Below are 10,962 nucleotides of genomic sequence, written 5' to 3' on the forward strand. Positions count from 1 at the left end.
GCTGATGCCAAAAAGGGGGAGAAGGTAATTAAGTCCAAATGCAAAACTAACAAGACACTGCAAGGAAAGGATGATGGAAATAATGATCAAGGATACTCTGGAATGGGTAGCGGTCATAGTCAAGGTAGAAGGTTTACATCAAGACAAGCTAGTCACAGGACAAGTTCTGATACTGGGAAAAGAATAAGTTCTGCTGCTGGTAAAAGGATAAGTTCTGATAAACTTCTATATCTTGACGAAGAAATGTCAAGACAGTTATTTCTTCAAGAAAATCCAGGAATGGACTTGGAAAGTTTAAAGGAAGAAGAAGCCAGACTTAAATCAGAGAAAGTCACATCTAAATCCGAAGCTTCTGGTAAAAAGTCACTTCCAAAACTTAAAGGCATTGTGATCAAAGAAAGGACACATACTGAAGCAACATTGGCTAGATCTCAACCACAGATAGATCCAAGATCCAAGGGTAAAGAAACGGTTGGTGAACCTATCAAGGTTTATGTACCTCCTGAGGAAGAAGAAATTGCTGATGAAAAAGATGATCTTGCTCTGACTTCAAGAAAAGTTCTTAAAACAACCTCTGACATGGCTCAAGTTGTTCAGAGTCAAGAAATTGTAAGTTCTGATATTCAGAAGGAGCAAGTAACCTCTGACAGAGCTCAAGTTAACTTGATATCAGAAAATAGATCAAATACACTCCTACCAGGATTCACTAAAGCAAAACAGACTCAATCTTTGAAGACTACTGCAAGTGGTTTTGAAGCAAGAGTAGTTACTGGAAAGGAAGCTAGAGATAAAACTGGATTGGGAAGTGCTGATAAAAGAAGAGTACACAACACTACCAATGATCCAACTTCCTTGAGTGAACCAGGTATTGGAGCAACTCCTGAGAGATTGAATCAACTGGAATCTGTACAGATAGTTTACCATACCAACTTGAAAGAATATATCATGTTGTATTTCATGACAGATGGTAGGGTTTATCATATAAGACAAAATACCATTCCATTGAAGTATTTTGAAGAATTGGAGTATGTACTTTTCTTACTTCAAGTGGATGACAGAATAACAGGGACTGCTGCAAACTACTTAAAAGAACAGATTCAGAGACAGAAAAGGCTTTATTCTGTTAAGTCTGACAGCATATATGTTCCAAAGTACAGAGATCACAATGGTGATATTGTTGATATGAAGCCTAATACTGCACAGATCAGAACGTATCTTGGTATTAAGGGACTTGAATTCAATCTAGAGTCTGACAAAGCTTATGTTATAAGACTAGATCAGGAGTTGAGAAAAGCAAAGATCAATGATCTCAGAGCTGCAATCTTTCAAACTGGTGAAGATACTGCAGAGCTTAAAGATGTTAAAAGGTGAATGATTGATAAACTAAGATATGCTGAGAAATGTTTGTTGAAGAACTATCTCAGAACAACTCCTGACATCAGAGAGATCAGAAAATGAAGAAGCCAAGTCGAAGATCTACAACTACTTAAATTCTGATATTTATACAGACTGAAGTTGTTATCAGAAGTTGAAATTGGTAAAAACTTTAAGGACTGTAAGTTGTAGTTATCTAGTCTAATTCTCATGCATTTATACTTAATGTTTTTGACATCATCAAATATCTGTTAAACTTGTATATTATGTTAATTTACAAGTTGGGGGAGATTTTTAGATATATTTGATAATGTCATGGCTAATATGTTTTATGTTTAGCTTTCAGATCTTACTGAACAGGATAAATCAGTACTTAACTGTTGATCAGTACTTATACTGGAAGTCAGGACTTAAGGATATCAGTACGTATGTTATCAGGAGATAATCATCAGAAGATAGATATCAGAACTTAAGTGCTGAAGGATAATCAGATAAGGACAGTAGCTGATTAAAGGAAAGAAGATTGAGATAAACATAAGAAGAGATATGCATGAAGAAGGAATTCCGTGAAGAATGGAATACTTGGAAGAAAAGATATCTGATTGATATATTTTAGGAAGCAGAATTATATTCCATATCAATTAGCGATTATCTTGTAACTGTGTAGTATATAAACACAGACATAGGGTTTACACTATAAGTGTTATCATTATTAGAGAAGATTATTCGTTGTAACCCTAGCAGTTCTCGTGATATTTGTTCATCACTGAGAGGTAACAGTTCCATACTGTAACAGAGTTTATTATTTCAATAAAGTTTGTTTTCTGTTACTTAAGTTCTTAAAGTTCGATTTGAGTGTACTATACACTGTATTCACCCCCTCTACAGTGTGTGTGTGACCTAACAGTATATATATACCCTAATGAGATTAGTTGTTTCTATCAACAAGCAAAACACTTGGGGAACTTCGATGTGGTTCGAGTTCTCGAGATATGATAGAATTCTTTTAAAAGGACAAGGGAGGGGTAGACTCTGGTACTATGTGTACTAGATGGACTACCAAAGGTACCGCAAGCGAAGGTACTCGGTGTACTCAGGAACTTGTGAAGTATGTGTATACCCAAAATGGGACACATAGCCCGAATGCGGCCAGGGTGATAACCGGGATACGAAGGTGTCATCCTTCTACTAGTAGAATAGGTTACTATTATCATTTTACGACTTATCATCGTATGCGGTGGCTCCAATGAGTGTCCTATTCTTCCAATTGGAATTATGATGCAATACCGCAACCCAAGCCTAGGTGTTGGGTTTACTATTAAGGTATTCGCAGGTTAATAAAATCCACTAAAGGATTGTTTTCGTAAAAGGTGTGTATCACCAAGGAAAATTATGTTCGAATAAAATGTAATTATCTTATAAGATGTTTTACGTGAGTTTATCATTATAGTCATTTTCATACCGTAAATTATTATACTGAGCATTATAGCTCACACTTCTTTTCTTAAATTGACACAACACAACAGTGAATCAAGATGCCTACCATGAGAACCACAGCCAGGAAACGGGTAGGAAATGGCTAGCTGTTTCGTAGGTTGTTTGGCGTTGTACCGCAGGTAGTCTGAATAAGCTGGATTGGTTTTCAGTTGTTTTTAGTTCGGCTTATTTATAAGTATGACTTATGTAAGGTAATAAATAAGAAACGTATATTTGGCCGACGGACTAGCCTTACTTAAAGGTTATTCCATGGTAAGACTTAAATACTTTTGGGTTGTAATAATTATCACTTTGTGGTTTGATCTACTCTAGTAATGAATGGTTCATTTCCAAGACAATAATCTGTAAGTGTGTGCGTGTGATAAGTGTGGGGTCATAAAGTGTGAGTAATTATATATTGTGATGTGAGGTATGTGATTTATGGTGGTTTAGATGGCGTGGCCTCCGAGATCCCTGACCCCAGATTTTGGGGCGCCACATTGATCCTCTATGGGTACAAAATGTAATTCCAAAGTGCCATTTATGACATGCTCTCTGGTAAAGTGATACCTGATATCAATATGCTTTATTCTTGAGTGCTGAACTGGGTTGTTTGAGATTGCTATTGCACTTGTGTTGCCACAAAATATTGGGATCTTAGATACCAACATACCATAATCCCGGAGTTGGTTCCTCATCCACAAGATTTGGGCACAACAGCTTCCAGCAGTTATATATTCAGCTTCAGCAGTTGATGTGGATACTGGGTGCTGCTTCTTGCTATGCCAGGATACCAATCTTCTCCCAAGAAACTGACAGCTTCCTGAGGTACTTTTCCGGTCAATCTTACAACCTGCAAAATCTGAATCTGTATAGCTAACTAGGTTAAAACATGTACCTTTAGGGTACCAAATACCAATATTTGGAGTTCCCTTAAGATACCAAAATATCCTTTATCAGTTATAAGATGAGACTCTTTTGGTTCAGCTTGAAATCTAGCACATAAGCATGTCGCAAACATAATATCTGGCCTACTTGCTGTGAGATAAAGTAATGAGCCTATCATACCTCTGTAGCTTGTGATGTCAACTTTCTTACCAGTTTTGTCCTGATCAAGCTTAGTGGATGTTGGCATTGGAGTCTTTGCCAGAGTTGAATCTTCCAGGTTGTACTTCTTGAGAAGTTCTCTGATGTACTTGGATTGACAAATGAATATTCCATTTTTCCTTTAACTTACTTGTAACCCAAGGAAGTAATTCAACTCACCCATTATGCTCATTTCATACTTACTCTGCATTAGCTTAGAAAATCCCTTGCAAAGATCATCATTAGTAGAACCAAATACAATATCGTCAACATATACTTGAGCTAATATCATATCAGATTTATGCATTTTATGAAACAGAGTTTTATCTATAACACCTCTAGTAAAACCATTTTCAAATATAAATTCAGAGAGAGTGTCTTACCATGTCCTTAAAGCTCGCTTGAGACCATAGAGAGCTTTGAATAGAAGTATACAAAATCAGCCAGAATTGGATCTTCAAAACCTGGAGGTTGTTCCACATACACTTCTTCTTCTAGCTCCCCATTCAGGAATACACTCTTCACATCCATTTGATAAACTTTGAAATCTGAATGTGCTGCGAATGCCAGAAATATCTTAATTATCTCAAGTCTAGCCACTGATGCATAGGTTTCATTATAATCTATACCCTCTTCTTGAGAGTAACCTTTAGCTACCAATCTGGCCTTATTTCTCGTTACAATGCCATCTTCATCCAGCTTGTTCCTGAACACCCATTTAGTGCATATCACTGACTTATTCTTTGGTTGCGGTACCAGCTTCCATACCTTCTGCCTCTCAAACTGATTGAGTTCTTCTTGCATTGCAAAAACCTAATCTAAATCTTCAAGTGCCTCATCCACTTTCTTAGGTTCCATTTCTGAGAGAAACCATGAAAAGTGACATTCATTATGTGTGGCATGTCTAGTTCTCACTCCTGTGTTAGGATCACCAATGATCAGTTCAAAAGAATGGTCTCTGTTCCAAACACTTTGTCGAGGCAGATAAGATCTTGATGTTTACCCTTGTTCAGCATCATGTTGAGTCTGAACTGTAGATCCTCTTCCTGCTCCCCCTGAGTTGTTTCCACCATGACTTGATGATTCTTATCTTTATGTAGTAGTTCTTAAAGGTGTTCCTATATCATTATCATAATCATGGTTTCCATTATTACCACCACTTGATCCAGAATCAGTATTGCCATGTACTGTAGGTATAGCTCTAGCAATCTCAGGTTCTTCTATATCCAAAAGATCATCTGACAGATTTTCAAATTCCAGAGATTCGGAATCCTTTTCTCTTTACTGGCTTGCTAGCTTGGTGTCGTCGAATGTTACATTAAGACTTTCAATCACCTTCTGATAAGTAATCATATAAATTCTATAAGCTTTAGATTCCAGAGAATAGCTAAGAAATATGTCTTCTTCTGCTTTAGCATCAAACTTTCCCAGATACTCATTTCCTTCCTTCAACAAGGCATTTAGCACCAAACACATGAAAGTATTTCAGTGTTGGTTTCTTGTCAGCCATTATCTCATAGGGAGTCTTGTTATGATCTTTATTAATTAGGGTACGATTTTGAGTGTAACACGCTGTGTTGACAGCTTCAACCTAGATGTAAGTAGAAAGTCTTGATTCACTTAGCATAGTCCTTGCTGCTTCAACCAAGGTACAATTCTTCCTTTCTAGTACTCCATTTTGCTGTGGAGTTCTTGGGGCTGAATACTGTCTCTAAATACCTTTTTCTGTACAAAATTCATTTAGAAATGCATTCTTGAATTCTGTCCCAATATCTGATCTGATCTTTCTGATAGGTAATTTCGCTTCCATCTCAATCTTCTTTATATCATCCACTATCAGCTGAGGTGCTTCATCCTTGGATTGCAAAAACAACACCCATATGTATTTGGAGTAGTCATCGACCATCAATAAAGCATATATTTTCCTTGATAGTGACAACACATTCACTGGACCAAATAAGTCCATGTGAATTAACTGAAGAGGTTCAGTTATGCTTGTCATTTTCTTGCTTATGTGTGATGCTTTCTTTGATTTCCCTTTTTCAAATGCTTCACAGAGTCCTTCTTGATTGAATTCCATATGTGGTAGTCCTCTCACTAATTCTCTCTTGACCAGAGAGTTCATTGTCTTGAAGTTCAGGTGAGAAAGCTTCTTGTGCCATAGCCAACTTTGTTCTGATGAAGCTTTGCTGTAGAAACATCTCATTACTCCATCACAGGTAGACTTCAAGTTAGCTATGAACAAATTGCCTTTCCTTACTCCCTGCAAAGCAAGCTTCTCAGCTTTCCATTGAGCGATCAAACATCTTTCTGTCCTGAAGTCAACCTTGTATCCTTTACCACAAAACTGACTGACGCTCAGAAGATTGTGCTTCAATCCATCCACAAGAGAGATGTTTTCAATGATGACATTGCCAATTTCCAAATTGCCATATCCCTTAGTAAATCATTTTTTGTCATCTCCAAAGGTAACTATAGGGCCAGCTTTCTCAACCACACCTATAAGCAGGGACTTTTCTCCTGTCATGTGCCTAGAACACCCACTATCCCGGATCAACACGATCTTTTCCTTTCTTACCTTACCTTGCAAACACAGATTGATTAAGAAGACTTTGGTACCCAAGATTTCTTGGATCCTGAAGTTTGAGGAGTAGAAATAGAATCAACAAATGAAACCTTAACAGGCTTAGCTTTCACTTTAATTGACTCTTTCTCAGTGTTAGTGTCAACAGAGTTGTCAGACTTAGAGATAGGAGGGACAGTCTTGGCCTGTGTGTGCTCATTACTCATGCTTATCTTAGTGTTAATGCAAGTGCTAACAGTTGCATGAAAAGCTTTGAAATATTCAGACGTGGTAACAAATGCACATGGCATACATCCAACTACATCACAGGGCTCATGAAAACTAGGCATGTTAGGCATGGCAGGCATACTAGAAGTTACAACAGATTCTACTTTAGCTTTTGTGCATGCATGTGTAAGGTGTGCAGCAGAATTGCAATTATTACATAACTTCCTAGATGCAGATGAGGAAGATGCAAAATCAGATTTCTTATTTACACCTACCTTGCCATTTCTGTTCTTCTTAGCCTTAACCTTAGCACTCTCACCAGTCTTAGAGTTAACTATAGGGTCTGGTTTCTTAAGTGTGTCAGGTTCCTTACTATCAACCTTATTACCTAGGTCAGCTATGGATTTGGCTTTATTAGCTGGAGCCTTAGGAGTCTTAGGGGATTTCTCTACCTCCTCTCTATCTTCAGCAATCAATTCCTCATTGATTAGCAAACTTACTTCATCCAAAAATTCTGAAACAGACTCAGTGAATAATGGAGATATAACATCCTTAATAACATATGGAACCTTTTCTGAGACAAACATGTTTATCTCCGATGTACCACTATGTTTCTTACTGTTCAGCTTAGAATAGTCAAGTCCTATTGAAGTCTTAGATTTAAATCTTTGACTATCTATTATCTCCTTCTGAGCCAAAGCTACATTCTTAAAGGCCTGTAACTTCTTTTCTAAGTCAGCAATTTGGGTTCTAAGAATAGCTTCTATGTCTGCATTGCACTAAACCTTATTCTCTAGACATTCATTCTTTTGTTTAAGGTCTTCTAGTCCAACTACAAGCAATTCTAGTTTTTCATTCCTAGAGATTAAACTCTCAGCTTTAAGAACTAACTTATCATTTTCAAGTTTATATGCAAGCATGCTTGTATGAACGTTATACAATTCTAAAGTAAGTTCATGCACAATAGATTTGTATTCAGACACAGACATATCTATAGTGATAAGTTCAGGAACCTGAGATGATTGTGATGATTCATCTGCAGAGTCTGCCATAAGAGCCATATTTACATACTGTTCCTCTTCATCCGAATCAGTATCATCCCAGCTTTTTCCTTCAGCAATGTACGCTCTTCCCTTTTCCTTAACCATATAAGCATTCAGCTTCTGTTTCAGCTTCTCATTCTTCCTTTTCAGATCTTCATAAGTTTCCTTCTTTTCATAGGAATCATTTGCTTTTACTGCCTTGGGATTTTTGCAATCATATGCAAAGTGCCCTAACTCATTGCAGTTGTAACATCTTGTTTTTCTCTTGTCTACCCAACTTCACTTGTAGCCTCCTTTGGAGCTTGACCCTGATGAGTAGCTTCCTTTCTGAAATCTCCCTGATGAAACTCTTGGTTTATAGTTGGGCTTCCTTCTGAATCTAACATGACTAAATTTTGCAGCCATGTATGCCATAGATTTGTCCTCCAACTATTCAAGTTCTTCCTGAGTGTAAAACTCACTTTCATCCTCTGGCTCACCATGAGCAATTTCATCTGCGACAATTTCTCTAATTGTTGATGAGGGTGTAACCTTGTTTTCTTGGGTTGCAGGTTCACGAACTACAAGTGCAGTAGTTTTTGCTAGTGCCATACTCTTACTGTCAATAGAACCAGGTCCATTGATAATAGCTCTCTGCTCTTGCTTAAGCTCATATGTTCTTAGCTTTCCATAGATCACATCCAGGGATATAGTAATAAAATCTGCTCTTTCCCTAATTGATGTGTTCTTTTGTTCCATGTGAACTGGGAGCGTCAGCATAAACTTTCTGTTAGACTCTCGTATAGGGTAAACTTTTCCTTGCAGCTTTAATTCACTTAACAGTCTTGTATATCTCTCAAAGAGTGAAGACAGTGCTTCTTCAGGTTGAAGTTTGAATGCCTCATACCGAGTCATCGGAATATCCATCCTGTTTTCTTTGACTTCTTCTGTACCTTCCATTAAAAGCTCAATGGTATCCCACATATCCTTTACACTGTTACATCCTAGAAGTTGATGACCCATATTATTATCGGTCGATTCCACAATTATGAGTTGGAGGCTTGTGTCCAGATTTATCATCTCCTTGTTAGTTTCCGTATATTTAGACGGATCCCTTGGAGTGGATGAGGAAGGAATTCTTACACCAGTTGCAGTTGTGGATTCAACAACTACTTCCATCGGAACAAAAGGGCCATTAAGTAGTATCCCAATGTAAAGTGGATTTGAGGCTTTCATAAACAGCATCATCTTTTTCTTCCATAGTTATAATTATCTCTATCAAATAGGGGAACCTTGATACTTCCAATTCTTTGGTTGTTCATCATCTTGGCGGAATTAAAATTATTTAAAATTCAAAAATTTCAAGAAATGAGAATTTTTGAAAATTAAAATTTTCAAGAACTTGTTTCTTTCTCCGGATCTGGATTTGTATGTCAATCAACAAGCTCTAATACCAATTGTTAGTCCCAAAGTATCGTAGAAGGGGGGGGGGGTTGAATACGATACCTACAATCTTTTCAATTCGTTTACAAGTTCTTCGTTATAAGAGCGGAATCAAAATAGACACAAAATAATTCGAGGAATATAGTGTTTTATTAATATAGTCCTTGAGGTTGCTACAATCTAATCAATGAATTGATTAGCTATAATAAATTCAGCAGCATAACAATTTGTTTACAAGCTTAATAAATGAGGTGCTTTAATGGAACTCCCTTAAACACTCTGTTGAAAGTTGAAGAAGATAACCAACTGATTTTACTTCAATTGCTTCCTTTTATAGACTTCACAAACTTTGGACAGGTGGCCTATTTTACCCCACATATCATTCTGTTTATGCTGCAAATTAATCTTAAAATAAATCAAAGTGCTAACTGGCGACAAGTAAAACCTCAACCTGCGACTAGCAAATCCAAGCTGCGACTAAGAGTTTATCCTGCGACCTTGTCTCAACCTGCAACTTAGATTTAACCTGCGACTTGCATTCAACCTGCGACTGATGGATTAACCTACGACTAGTTGTACTAAGTTGTGACTGAAATTAACCTGCAACATGTTTTATCAAGCTGCGACTTCTTATCCAACATGCGACTAATAGTGTAACCTGCGACTTATAGATTAACCTGCGACTAATATTTTCCTTAGAGAAATTTGCTTGACTCCAATAACTGTATCAACTCTAATTTTCTTTCTATTTCTGAATTGAATCTCTTCTGTATTGTTGATTTTTAGTGCACTGGTCTGGTTTACAAACAACTAACATGAGTTGATATAATTCAATTCCTTTTGCATTGCAGAGCTGATACATCTTTGAAAGTTATTTCTAGCTTCAGACACTGAACCCCTGATCTTCAATACTTTAAATCAAACCATATAAATACTTCTAAAAGTCCTTTGATGTCCTATTCCTCATGGAGGCTTGAACATGTTAATGAACTTCTTCCCATGACCTGAGTGTGGACTTAGAGGGTCATTTGCATCTTCTGATTCTTTGTATGAATCATGTCTTCAACTCTAGGGTTTCTGTGCTTCATATTTTAATATTTTTTATCTATTTATGTTTTTATGTTGAGTTATAATTCCTCGATTACATGTTACACTACATTATGCTTTACGCAAAGAGTCCACTTTCATCGTCAAATCTTGAAGTTGAGTAGCTATAGCAGTAGCTGTATCCACTTCCAGATTTCCTGCTACCTTGACTTGTAACATTCGTTGTGTATGATTCTGGTATTCATTTGCTGCCATTAGCTCAATCAACTCATAAGCTTCATTATAGCTTTTGGCCCACAAGGATCCTCCAGACGCTGCATCGAGCATAGGTCTAGAATATGCGCCTAAACCATTATAGAAACAGTTTATGATCATCCAATCAGGCATGCCATGGTGTGGGCACTTCCTTAGAATCTCCTTGTAAAGATCCCAAGCCTCACACAAAGTTTCTCCAGATTGTTGTGCAAACTGAGTAAGAACATTCTTGATTGCAGCCGTCTTCGCCATAGGGAAGAATTTAGTGAGAAACTTTTGAGAAAGATCCTCCTATGTAGTAATAGAGCCTGCTGGTAGAGAATGTAACCAATACTTAGCCTTATCCCTCAGATAAAATGGGAGAAGTCTCAGCTTGATAGCATCTTCAGTCACCCCATTGAACTTAAAAGTGTCGAAAATCTCAATGAAATCCTTGATGTGCATGTAGGGATCTTCTATAGGAGAACC

The 10,962-nt window shown here is 37.2% G+C and overlaps 1 non-coding gene across 1 annotated transcript; it reads left to right on the forward strand.

Moving 5' to 3' along the window:
• The first annotated feature begins 10,624 nt into the window (after positions 1-10,624).
• LOC141688336 (small nucleolar RNA R71) lies at positions 10,625-10,731 on the forward strand. The gene has a single exon (XR_012561784.1). It is a non-coding gene; the product is annotated as a small nucleolar RNA R71 (small nucleolar RNA).
• The last annotated feature ends 231 nt before the right edge of the window (positions 10,732-10,962 follow it).

The sequence above is a fragment of the Apium graveolens genome, chromosome 9 (assembly GCF_009905375.1).
Source record: "Apium graveolens cultivar Ventura chromosome 9, ASM990537v1, whole genome shotgun sequence".
NCBI classification, from domain to species: domain Eukaryota; kingdom Viridiplantae; phylum Streptophyta; class Magnoliopsida; order Apiales; family Apiaceae; genus Apium; species Apium graveolens.